This window comes from Mandrillus leucophaeus, unplaced genomic scaffold, assembly GCF_000951045.1.
Source record: "Mandrillus leucophaeus isolate KB7577 unplaced genomic scaffold, Mleu.le_1.0 Scaffold299, whole genome shotgun sequence".
Classification (NCBI taxonomy): domain Eukaryota; kingdom Metazoa; phylum Chordata; class Mammalia; order Primates; family Cercopithecidae; genus Mandrillus; species Mandrillus leucophaeus.
This window is the reverse complement of record NW_012103131.1, coordinates 754,359-766,679: the sequence shown is the minus strand read 5'-3', so window position 1 is coordinate 766,679 and position 12,321 is coordinate 754,359.

Genomic DNA, 12,321 nt, shown 5'->3' with positions numbered 1-12,321 from the left:
TAAAAGAATGAAATCATAAATTTGACTTCACCAAAATTTGAAATTCTCATCTTCAAAAGAATTCATGTTAAAAATCAAAAGACTGCCAGGCGTGCTGGCTCATGCCTGTAATCCCAGCACTCTGGAAGCCTGAGGTGGGTGGATCACTTGAAGTCAGGAGTTTGAGACCCACCTGGCCAACATAGTGAAACCCTGTTCCTACTAAAAATACAAAACTTAGCTGGGCATGGTGGCAGTCACCTGTAATCCCAGCTACTCGGGAGGCTGAGGCAGGAGAATCCCTTGAACCCAGGAGGCAGAGGTTGCAGTGAGCCAAGATCACACCACTGCACTCCAGCCTGAGTGACAGTGACTCTGTCTCCAAAAAGAAAAAGAAAAAGACAAGCCACAAATTGAGAGAAAATATTTCAACACACAATCTGACAAAGGCCCTATATCCACAATATATAAAGAACACTTACAACTCAGTAATAAGAGAAATCACCCAACAAATAAAATGAGCAACAGACTTGACCAGGCACTTCACCAGAGAAGATAAACAAATGGTCAAAAAGCACATGAAAGGATGTTGTTCAACATCATTAGCTGTTAGCAACATGCAAATGAAATCCACAATGAGACACCACTTTTTATTCCCTAGAATATCTAGAACTAGAGACTGACAATACCAAGTGTTGCCAAAGATGTGAGGCAACCGGAACTTTCATATACTGCTAGCATGACTATAAAAAGATACAACCACTTTGTAAAACCATTGGGTGCCTCTTATACAGATTATAACCCACTTATCTTCCTAAGCATTTATCCCAGAGAAATAAAAGCATATGTCCACACAAACAATGTTAGTAGCTGCTTTATTCACTACTGAAAAAACTGAAAATAGCCAAAATCTTATTTATATCAACAAGAGAACTGATAAACAGTGGTATATTCACACAATGGAATGCTACCCAGCAATAAAAATGTATGAAGTACAGAGCGAGAACATGAATGAATTTCTAAAAATATTATACTGAATGAAATAAGCCAGACACAAGACTACAAAACGTATTATTTCATTTATAGGGAGTTTGTTCAAGAACAGGCAACATTAGTCTATGCTGAAAGAAATCAGATCAGTGGTTGATTGGAGCAGGATGTGAGATGCTGGATATGCTGACTAAGGGGTTGGTTACATGACAGTCTACTGCATAGGTTCATCAAACCTATCCGAGTGTACAGATGAGATCTGTGCTCTTACTTTATGTAGTTTCTACCTCAATAACATTGAAGTTAAGAAAGCAACATTGACTACTCTGCCTCACGTCCAAAGGAGTGAGTTGACCACTTTCTTTTCTTCTTTCCACCCTCCTGGGTGAATTTTGGTCAGAAAAGAAAATGGAATTGATTTTCAAAAGAAAATGCCATTTTAAAAAGGAATTGATGCATGAGGTTGTGTTTTTTATACAGTAAAGGATGAAGCTGGCCTCCCTGCCTCCTGTCTCTCCTATCCATTCTCCACAAGAAACCCAGAATGAAGTTTTGAATTCATCACATGAAACAATCCTACCTCCTACAGGAAAAATCTCCTGTACTCTCATGCCCACAGAGGGCCAAGTTTACCTGGCTGTATTAGTTTCCTGGGACTGCCATAACAAATGACCTCAAACTGCTTGGCTTACAATGGAAATGGATTCTGTCATGGTTTTGGAGGCCGAAAATTCAAAATCAAGGTATCACAGGGCCAGTCTCCCTCTGAAGAGGATCTTTCGTTGCCTCTTCCAGCTCCTGGTGGCTCCTGCTTTCCTTGGCTTGTGGCCACATCATCACTCCACTCTGCCTGTCTTCACAAGTCCTTCCCCACTTCTCCCACTGTGTATCTTCTAAGGATATTTATCTTTAGATTTAGGGCCCACCTGGATAATCCAGAGTGATCTCATCTTCTAAGACCCATTTCCATGTAAGGTCACATCTACAGGTTCCAAGGGTTAAGACATGGATACGTCTTTTGAGGGCCACCATTTAACCAGTGACACTGGCAAATAGCCACTTTTTTAGTGGCCTTAACTTTCTTTTTACTTTGTATTGAACTATAACACGTGTTCTGTAAAGAGCCCCTCTCACAAGTGTTTGACATTCTCACAAACACAGCACACCCATTCAACCAGCACCCAGATCATGAAACAGATCTTTACACCCCTGGAAACTCCCTCATGTCCTCATCTGTAAAATGGAGATGATAATAGTAGTTGCCCTGGTGGGACTGTTGTGAGAATACTATGCGATAAAGGTTGTGAAAAGCTCAGCCCTGTGCCAAGCTCATAGTGAACACTCGAAAAAAAAAAAAAAAATTATTCCCACCCACCCCCAGAATAGATTATACAGCGGTGGTCTTCCTCGGGATATCAAGGGTGCAGACAGAGTTAAGCAGGAGAAAACATTTGCACATCTTCAGATGAAGCCTTGAAGAAGAGCAGAATGACCCCACCCCAGCTTCTGGCTGGTTCCAGACAAACAAAGGGACCGACGTAACCAGGAGAGCTACAATTTTCTCACCTGGATCAGGCGCATCACCTATGGAGGTATCGGGAAAGCAGACTGAGTTTATGTTGCAAATAGAAAATGATGACACTAATTATCTTCCATTGTAGTGGCTGGGGATAGTTTCCGGAGCACTTTGCCTTCCATTATCTTGTTTGATCACACTATAAAAGGGAAGAGACTTCCATCTCAGGTATTAACGGCTATATTCTAGATTTGAGACCACCTCCCTCCCCAACATTGAGCTGTTTTTGGTTTTGTTTTTTTTTTTTTGGTTTTTTGTTTTTTTGGTTTTTTTTCAGAAAAGGGACAGACTCATTCAGGAAGCATTACTTATTCAGAGTGAAGTCTTCCCACGCTGCAGTGATTGGGGTTGAGAGCCCTACACTGAAGGGAAAGGGTCACTTGGAAATTGCTGTGTCCCTGTCATGTCTGCTGGGACAGCACAGCCAATGTCAACAGAGGGCTGGCCAGGCCCCTCTCACTGTGGATTCCTATGATTAGACGGTTTCACCTCCTCAGAGTTCCAGAGGATCCCGGCCATTATGAATACAGCCCCTGAGTTATTGGGATAAGACGAGGAACTGGGATATAATGGCACTGAAATATCACACAAATCACCCCAGCCTGACATAAAACCATTTCCCCACCAAGTAGATAGAATGTTCTGCCAGATTCTCTTGGCAGCAGAGAAATCACCCCGTCAAAATACCTAAATGGGGTGTCCCCCATCTTGGGTTTCGTTTTGGCATTTGAGAGTCCCCCTCCTTATCAGGAGAGAGATTTTCCTTTAAATTTTTTTTCTTCAATATATATCCCTTTTTTTTCCATTACAACTGGAAAAAAAGGTCATGAGCGTCCTCTGATGGGGGCATAAATATTGCATTCTAGAGGTGGAATGGTTTGCCTCCCACTTTGTAGAATCCCCTGGGGTAAAATCTCACCCAGAGCTGCTGCAGCCTGGCTCTTTTTATACGCTTGTTTGCAAAAAAGCTCCCAAGGAGTAATGTGGGCCTTTTCATTTCAAATGCCGCAGCCATTCCTACAGTGTGCTGGGCCCACCACACAGAAGGAGTGCTTAGAAGGGCCTCTGCGCCAACATCATCCTCAAGTTCCCCTTTTGTGGGAAATCCATGAAATTTAGATCTTTTGCTATTGGAAGGAACAAAATATTTACCAATATATAAAGAACTTTCAAAGAGGGACCTCACCACACACACAGATCTGAAGAAGTGCAATATAGTTTTCCATCCAGGAGATTTATCTTATTTTATTTTTAATTAATTAATTTATTTTTTGAGCCAGGGTCTTGCTCTGTGGCCCAGACTGGAGTGCAATGGTGCGATCTCTGGTCACTGCAACTTCTGCCTCCCAGGTTCAAGTGACTCATACTCAGCTTCCTGAGTAACTGGGATTACAGATGTGTGCCACATCCCGCAAATTTTTGTATTTTTAGTAGAGACGGGGTTTCGCCATGTTGGCCAGGCTGGTCTCGACTCCTGACCTCAAGTGATCCACCTGCCTTGGCCTCCCAAAGTGCTGGGATTACAGGCGTGAGCCACCGCACCGGCCTAGTTTTCAGGCAAGAGATTTTTACAAGACAGCCTTCTTCATTATTCCTTCTCCTCTCTCACTCTAATTTTCAACTGTCTACACGGACTCAAGGAACAGCTCTTGCAGAAGGATTTTCAGCAGGCCACTCAGCCCTGATGGAACCTGCCTGCCCTATTACCTTCAGCATGCTAAATGGTGCTGTTTCATTTTGTTCATTTATAGGGCTACTCTTTTATCTGAGGCATGTTTATTAACTGGTAGCTGTTAATTATATAAGAAGATAATTTCATGTAAATGTTGGATTTAAAAGCAGCCTATCTAGCATGCTTACTGTTTAACAAGAAGGCTTTAGGATTTGTTTTTTGTTGTTCCTATGTGAGTAAAGCAATTAATTGATTCAGTTGATTGAATGAAAAATGCATCGTAATTGCTTTACCCCATCAAGCAGCTACTAGCATTATTTAATGCTGGCAGAGGGACAACAGCCTCTATGATACACCATCTCTCTGTTTACTGCCCTAATAAGGCATGGGAACTGGGGCCTTTGGTTAACAAAGGGACACTCAGATGGGGTCCTGGTGGTTCTTTCTCTAAGAGCAGAGAGAACAGCCCCAGTGATTTGGACTATTCAGGGCCAGAAAGAAAAAAGAAAAAACAATCCACTTTTGTCTGAATTATCCAGATAATTGCCAACCCGTTCCTTTGGTTCAGCTTTGCTGGCCTGGTGAAGTCCAGAGTGTCGGGGCTGACTGCTTCCTGGGCACTGGGCTTTGTGTCTGCATGGAGATGGCTCATTTCATGAGGACGTGATGTTCTCTGCACAGGAGAAAGATATGGGGGCTCCCAGGTATGTCTTCTAAGAGGTTTTCAAGAAAGATTCAGAGTGGAGATGAGGCAGGTCTTGCCTGGACCCATCTACACATACAAAGACAACATATCTGAGGCTCACGCCTGTAATCCCAGCACTTTGGGAGGCTGAGGCGGGCAGATCATGAGGTCAGGAGATCGAGACCATCCTGGCTAACACCGTGAAACCCCGTCTCTACTAAAAATACAAAAAAAAATTAGCCGGGCATGGTGGTGAGCACCTTTAGTCCTAGCTACTTGGGAGGCTGAAGCGGGAGAATGGCGTGAATCCGGGAGGCAGAGCTTGCAGTAAGCTGAGATTGCGCCATTGCACTCCAGCCTAGGCGACAGACTGAAACTCCATCTCAAAAAAAAAAAAAAAAAACATATTTGATTAATCCTTAATCCCAGGTGCCCAACATGAGTGCTTGGCACATCACATAGGCTCAGCTTGAAAAGGAGTGAACACCAAACACCAGCCTGGACCCTCTGGTGCCAGAGCTGCAGGTGACATTCAGGGCTGACCATGTTCCCAAGCCTGGCCCAAGTTCCAGTTCCAGGCACTTTCAAAGATTGAACTCTGACCTTACTTCCACAAGGCTTCATCTGACACTGAGAACCAATCCCCCAGTCCCTGTTGAGGGCACCCACTGGATGTCAGGTGCAATGCACCTGCTTTAAATTGTCTCAAATGCACGGATTTATATTTGACAATAACTTCACAAGGAAGCTCTTATTATCCCCATTTGCAGGAGGAGAAACTAAGGTTCAATGAAGCTGAGCCTCATGGGTTTGTCACTGAACGTGTGGGTAGGAGAGTTGACATTTGAACCCAGCTCTCCCTGCCCCAAAGGCCAGGCCCTTGCCATGTAAATTGTGCAGTACAGCCTCAGGCACATGGAAAGTGCCTCTTATTGCTTGTTGTTGTGGTTGTCGCCTTATAGTTGTTGTCATTGTATGTCCATGATGCTAATTGCCTCCATTCAACCTACGCTTTCATCTAAGATGAGTCTCTCCAGCCCTCAGTTGCTCACGTTCCATGTCAGGTTTCTGGTTTCCAGGTGGACCCCAAGGTTGCCCATCTCCTTTTCCCTTTTATTTTAGGCTTTCGAGTCGACTGACTCAGATTCACTCCTGAGAGCAGTTAGAGAATGGCATTGGGGGTATAATACTGGGACTTCCTCAACCCTAATGACCTTTCTGGCCTCTACAGCTAGAAATCCTAAGGAAACATTCAAATAATTGCTGTAGGATGGCCCTGAGGAACCACACACATGCACAGGCATAGCTGGAAGTATCATATTGAGGAATACTGACCCCCAAATTAGAAAAAAAGAAAAAACACTGTTTAGTGCACTGTGTAGTTTTCCCAACTTGAACAATAATGCACGATTGTGCGGTGATATCTGCTGACTTTTATGTACAGGAGAACAAAACCACAACACCGTTCCACTGCTTTGCCATAACTTGGTCCACAACACCCAACAACAACAATAAGTCAAAATTCACCTTAAGTGAATTAACACAGGCTGGCCTTGAATTTTTTTCTCAGCTGCCAATATGAATTATTTAGTGTTTCTAAAATTAGAGGGCATTTCCAATGCCTGTGGTAATGACCTTCCAGATGAACGTCCATCAAAGTTGGAGCCACTTGGCCAACTGGGTGCTGTAATAGTGGCCATACATCACCTAGGCCCCGCTCTCCTGGGGACCACTATGATGCTTGTTAGAATTAGATAAGAATGCTCTGGTGCAGTCCCTTTCAGACCTGGCCATTTGCCTGTTCCAGCCAATGCTTTACGTTACTGCCAGAGACTTACTCCACCTTTGCTGAGAGGCAAGGGCCTTGCCAGCAGGGCCCCTCCTGGTTAGACGGGCATGTCTGTTTCTGTAGCACATTGGCAGGAGAGAAGGTGAAGGTGATGGGAGAACCCTGGTAGGCTCCAGTTTCGAGGTCAGGCAGTAACCGTGTTACTCCAATGTCCCTGAGTCTCCACCACTAATGTAGTGGCTTGAACCACATTACTATTATGCAATATTAATGAATTGTAAAGGCTCTCATGATGAAATGTTCGGGGAAATGCTGCATTTTCTATCCTCCTCTTGAAGACTCACACTGCACCTTAGCATTGTAAAGGCTCTGAGAAGGCCTGCAGTAAAGAAACCTGTTAAACAGCTTTATTTGACTCATCTTTTCCCACTGCCTCCACTACCAAACATTTCCCAAAAGAATATCTTTTAAATCACACAAAACTACTGTATCCCACTGCCCCCATTTGGGGAAGGCTGGCTGGATGGCAACCTTGGTCCTTCCCAGCACGGGCATTCAAGATGTTGGGAGCACCATGGTGGGCCCCTTCTGAAGATGTCTTGTAATGTTGCTCAACTAAAAGGCATTTTCTGTTTCGTAGAGATTTCTTTCTGAGTATTAGAACTCCTTTGTTCTCAAGTGATCATAACCTTCCTCAAACTATCTTGCAAATAAAGGCAATTTATTAGGCTATGAGGAATACTGGGTGAGCCCAAAATGAAAAAGGAGCTGAAGAATCAGCACCTTGCAGGTGGAATCTGCAGCCCCCTTGAGGGCAGGCCAGTGAACCTCGGGGAAGAGAGGCTCTCAACTTCTCTTTGTCGCTCTTTCCACCTCTGTCTCCACCTCTCTCTCTTGGACCCATCCCCATCCATTCGACCAGCCAACCACTCACTTCCCTTTGTTTTTGCTTCCCCTTGTGTGTCCTTCGCTCTCTCCAGCGACAGATGGGCCTTTCCCATGGGGTGGGGACCATGGCTGCCAGCAGCCCCAGCCTAGCCACCCCCCAGAGGGAGCGAAAGAGAGATAGTTTCTTTCTTCTACCATCCTTACATTCACCCTGGGGCAGACTCAGGAGGCATCTGAGGCACCCACCAAATCTAGGAGAGCCACAGTCTACTCCTGGGATTCACCACTATGTCTGGAGGCTACATTGTGGCCCCTGAATAATGTGGGGTCACACACTTCTCCCTGTGGCCAGAAAGGTGCAGCACACTGGAGCTCACGGCCCCACCTGGGTGGCCCAGAGCAGAGAAGAAGTCCCCACAGGAAGGAGGGATTGTTACCACCAAAGGAGGGGGAAGGGAAAAGATGCTGGGACACACAGGCAAGAGCCTCAAGACCACCTTTCTCTCAAGCATGAAACACTTAGCAATGGGACCCTATGATGTCTCATGGCCTCCGCTTAGGTTAGCCTTTATTCAAACTAGATGGCAAGAGTCTTGAATTTGTCTACGTTGGAATTGAAGTGTTAAAGACATCTGTTGGTTTGTTTCCATATAAAATACGTCACCATGTAAAAGGGAAAGTTAGACTGTGGTGCAGATTACATCGTCCGCGCAGATCAGCAACCATTAGTCCAAGCGAACAGTTCCTTCTTCAGGTATTTCCACTGGTGAGTGCTTCTGTCACAGGACAGGATAACTTATGGTCATATTAGCCATTCAAAGACAATGGTTCAATACTCAATTATTGCTTTTCTTGGGTTTTGTCCACACCATGCTAAAACAGCTAGTTTAGAAGTGAAAAATCAGGCTCATGATGGCCACCTCTCGAGTGCCAGTCTGTTGTGATTTAGGGTTTTGAATCCAGCCACTGGTTGCTTTGGTGCCATGGTCTAAGGAGTTACCAAGCTTGTAACAGGGAGATGAGGATACTCAGGGGGAGAAGTTTGGACCACTATTTATGTGAATAAGGAGAGTCTAACCTACTCATGCTTAACTTCTCATGCTTAAAGTTCACACATGCTTAATTGGGTGGACACAGTTCCACACAATAGCTTGGTAGGTCATTTACTTCCCAAACAGACTGAAAAACTCCCAATAGTGGAATTATCACCATGGACCAGGCACTGTGGGAGCTGCTGGGGATAAGAGCATACATCCCACACCAGTCTTGGCCAGATATGAAACAGAACATCACAAAGCATTTTCACTGACAGCTTGTTTCTAGATTTTAGGGCTGGATATTCATATGTTCCTGTAAGGCCTCAATAGGCTCAGAAATGTCACTTCTCAAATTCTACAAAAAAGAGTGTTTGGAACCTGGTGAATCAAAACGCAGGTTCCATTCTGTGATATGAATGGAGGTGCACTGAGGAAACGTGTGTTTTTTGTGTAGCTGTATTGACCGCTCTCAGAACAGCCATGACACCTGCAGAGCCATGGGCATAGGTAGGCGGGGAGGAGTGATGTTTGGGCCAACACTTGGAAGATCATGAGAATTATCCAGGAGCAGGCGGCTGGGGTCAGAGGAGAAAGACTATGTTTCTGGCAGAGGAAACAGCATGGGTGAGCCTGTGGGATCCTGAGCTCAAGGAAGGCTCAGGGCTGGCTGAGTTGCTGCTTCCTATGCAGTAGTCCAGGCCATCATCGGCCTCATCCTGGCCACAGACAAGGGCACCAGACAGCACAAGCCCAGTCCACGACAGTGATGCCTGTAGCAAAGATGGAAGCACCCACAGCCTCATACTAACCCCTTCTACCAATCCCTGAAGGACTGGCCAGCTTCCCCAGTCCTCTGTCTGTACAACCTTCCCAGCAGGCCTGGCCTCTTTGAACACTTAGCCAATCCAAGGAAAAAGAAAGAATCCCAAGAGAGACACTAGACTTGCAGTTGATGTGGCCAGTCTGTGCTCATGCCCATTTGAATTTGAAAAGTTGATGATCTATACTTCAAATTGATGATGTAGGTGACAGTAGCTACACTTTCAAAAACTGTGTGTAACTAGACCTTCTGTACTCTTGATCTGGATGATCTATCTCATCACACCAAACCAATACCATTTCAGCCCCTGACTTTTTTCATAAGTAATATTTTTTATTTGTGAGTAATCCCTCAGCACCAGGAAATGTAGGCTGGCACTAGGGATTTAGAAATACTAAAATTACTCCTGTCCTCTTCCTTATCCCTCCCCTCTACCCCATTTAACCTCTTCGGTTTTCCAAATATCTGAGAACTCCGGGCCAGGAGCCACACTCTGAGGCCTGAGTGGTGCTCAGGACAGAAAGGCAGCCATGTATCCAGACCCTGCACCAGCCCTTGTCACACTCAGAGCTCATTTCTTGCTTGCTTGCTCTTTCCCCTACCACCTGGGAGCTCCTTGAAGGCCAGGAACTCTCGCAGAAGGCCTGGCATTCAGTAGGTGCTCAGAAAATACCTTTGTGAGGGTTATGTAGGCTTCATCCCCTACACATGTAATGTACACACAGGCCTTACTTACCCTGCAATGGGGCTGAATCTCTGCTGGACGTGGAGGTGTCCATGACTGTGAAAACAGACCCTACCTGCCTACAGGTGAGACCCAGGCAGGATGGCATTTCTTTCTACTCTTGCTAGGAAGATGCCACCATGACATGGAGAGGATCTCCACCCTGGCAGCAGGGAGTGCATGGAACACTATCGCCTCCCTTCTGTGTGGTCAAGGATAATTGTTTTCAAATCGCCATCGAGATCAATGTCTGGTCACTGGGAAAGCCACACTGCCCATCCACCAAAATGGCACCATTGCTCCTAACAGTCACACAGAGAATCTCATTTTAGAAAATGGATCTCTAAAGCCATTCATTAAAGCATTATGCACTGTAACTCCCCAGACAGAAATGTTTACTCAGGCCTAACTATATAATGAAATAATTAGCATATGTATCTTATATGTTTTTAAAAGGCTTGCTCTGTTAGAAGCTCTAGAATGTTAATCCCATACTCTAGCCCTCAGCCAGCAAAGGGCGTATCGCTGCGTCAATCATCAACCGGGTGGCGGTTTGTTTTCACACCTCTGGTTCAATTACCCTTTAATTGAAAATTTCGTCAAGAAATGGAGCTGAGAGGCCATGGGGGCTCTCCCAGAGGCTCTATGATATAAGCCGCTGTGGAGCAGAGGCAGAAAGATATCCAGGCTGCAGGGAGAGATTGGCCTTATTTCTTCCCCGGCTGGGGCTTTTCCTAGGCTCAAGGAGCCTGGGAAAGGCACGGATATCCAAAAGGTGCGAAGAACCTCCCCAAGGCACAGATGGCCAGGTTCAGAGAGTCTGGGAACAGGCAAGTTCATCCTAAAACCCTTGACGCCAGAAAAAAAGAGGCAGATGTTTCTTACAAGGATGGGGCTGAAGGGAAGAAGAAATTGCCATCCTTTGCCTAATTCTCAATTGCACCACAATCCTTCCTACCTCAGGGTCTTCCCACATTTTGTTCTCTCTGCGTGGAATGTTCTCTCCCTAGAGCCCCTTCCCCAGACCACCTTCAGATCCCAACTCACACGTCACTTCCTTGGGGAAACCCGCCTGGACACCTCCACTACCCGCCAAGCCAGGCCCCTGTGATCCATTATCACCCTGCCCCTTGATTGTCCCGCTTGTCCTTCTGATTAGATGCAAAAATGTTTCTAATTCCATGGTTATTTTTATCAGCATATAGCTCCGCTGTGGAAGGGTGAGCCATTGGATCTCCGCTCACTGTTACACCCCCGTGTCCAGCACAGCACCCCACTCAATACTTGCTTCATGAATGAAATAGATAAATTGGGAGTCAGCTGAGCCAGTCTGGATTGAGTGGGCTGACCAATTCCCTCTCTTGCTTTAATGAGTGCTTTATGACTTTCTTGCCCATTCGCAAAGTAGCCCATGGCGATCCACAGGAGGGGGATGTGAGAGGAGAGGAGGGACATGCCAGGCCCCAGAGTCTCCGCAGCGAATATGAATGCTGAAAATGGCCGAGGGCACTTTCTGTTGAAGGACGGGTTGGGGTCTTAGCACAGCACCACCCAGGCCTCTTACGAACAAATTTTCCTTAAGGTTATTTATGAGTTCATTGCCTGGATCCTCATTAATGATGTGCTGTGTGCCAGATTGTGTTCTAGGTGTTAGGAAAACAGCCGTGAATGAGCCAGGCCAAGAGCCCTGCTCTCGTGGAGACTGCATTCTAGAGACAAGAGACAGAAGGTAGAATGTACAGTGCACCAGATGGTGATAACTTCACGGAGAAAAAGAAAGAAGACATGGGGGGCAGGGAGGGTTGCTATTTTGAGAAAGTGGTTAGGAAGGCCTCTCAGATGAGCTGACAACTGAGCAAAGACTGGAGAAGAGTAAGGGACCAAGCGCTGCAGGCACTGGGGACATCAAGGGCCATTTCCTCACCCTACTCACCCAGGGACAATGAAAGAACAGAGTCATGACCACCTGGTACCCAAGATCCCTCTGGGACACAAATGACATACTTACAGCCAGGTGATTGGGTGAGGCCAAAAGGGTACGGTGCCCATGCAGAGGCTCATGTGCCCACAGTCCATCTACTCCAGCGGGCATGGGGTGTTTGCTGGCTGGTGACTCAGTGGAGCTCTTAGGAGGGGAGTAGAGGAAGTGGGAGGAGCACTG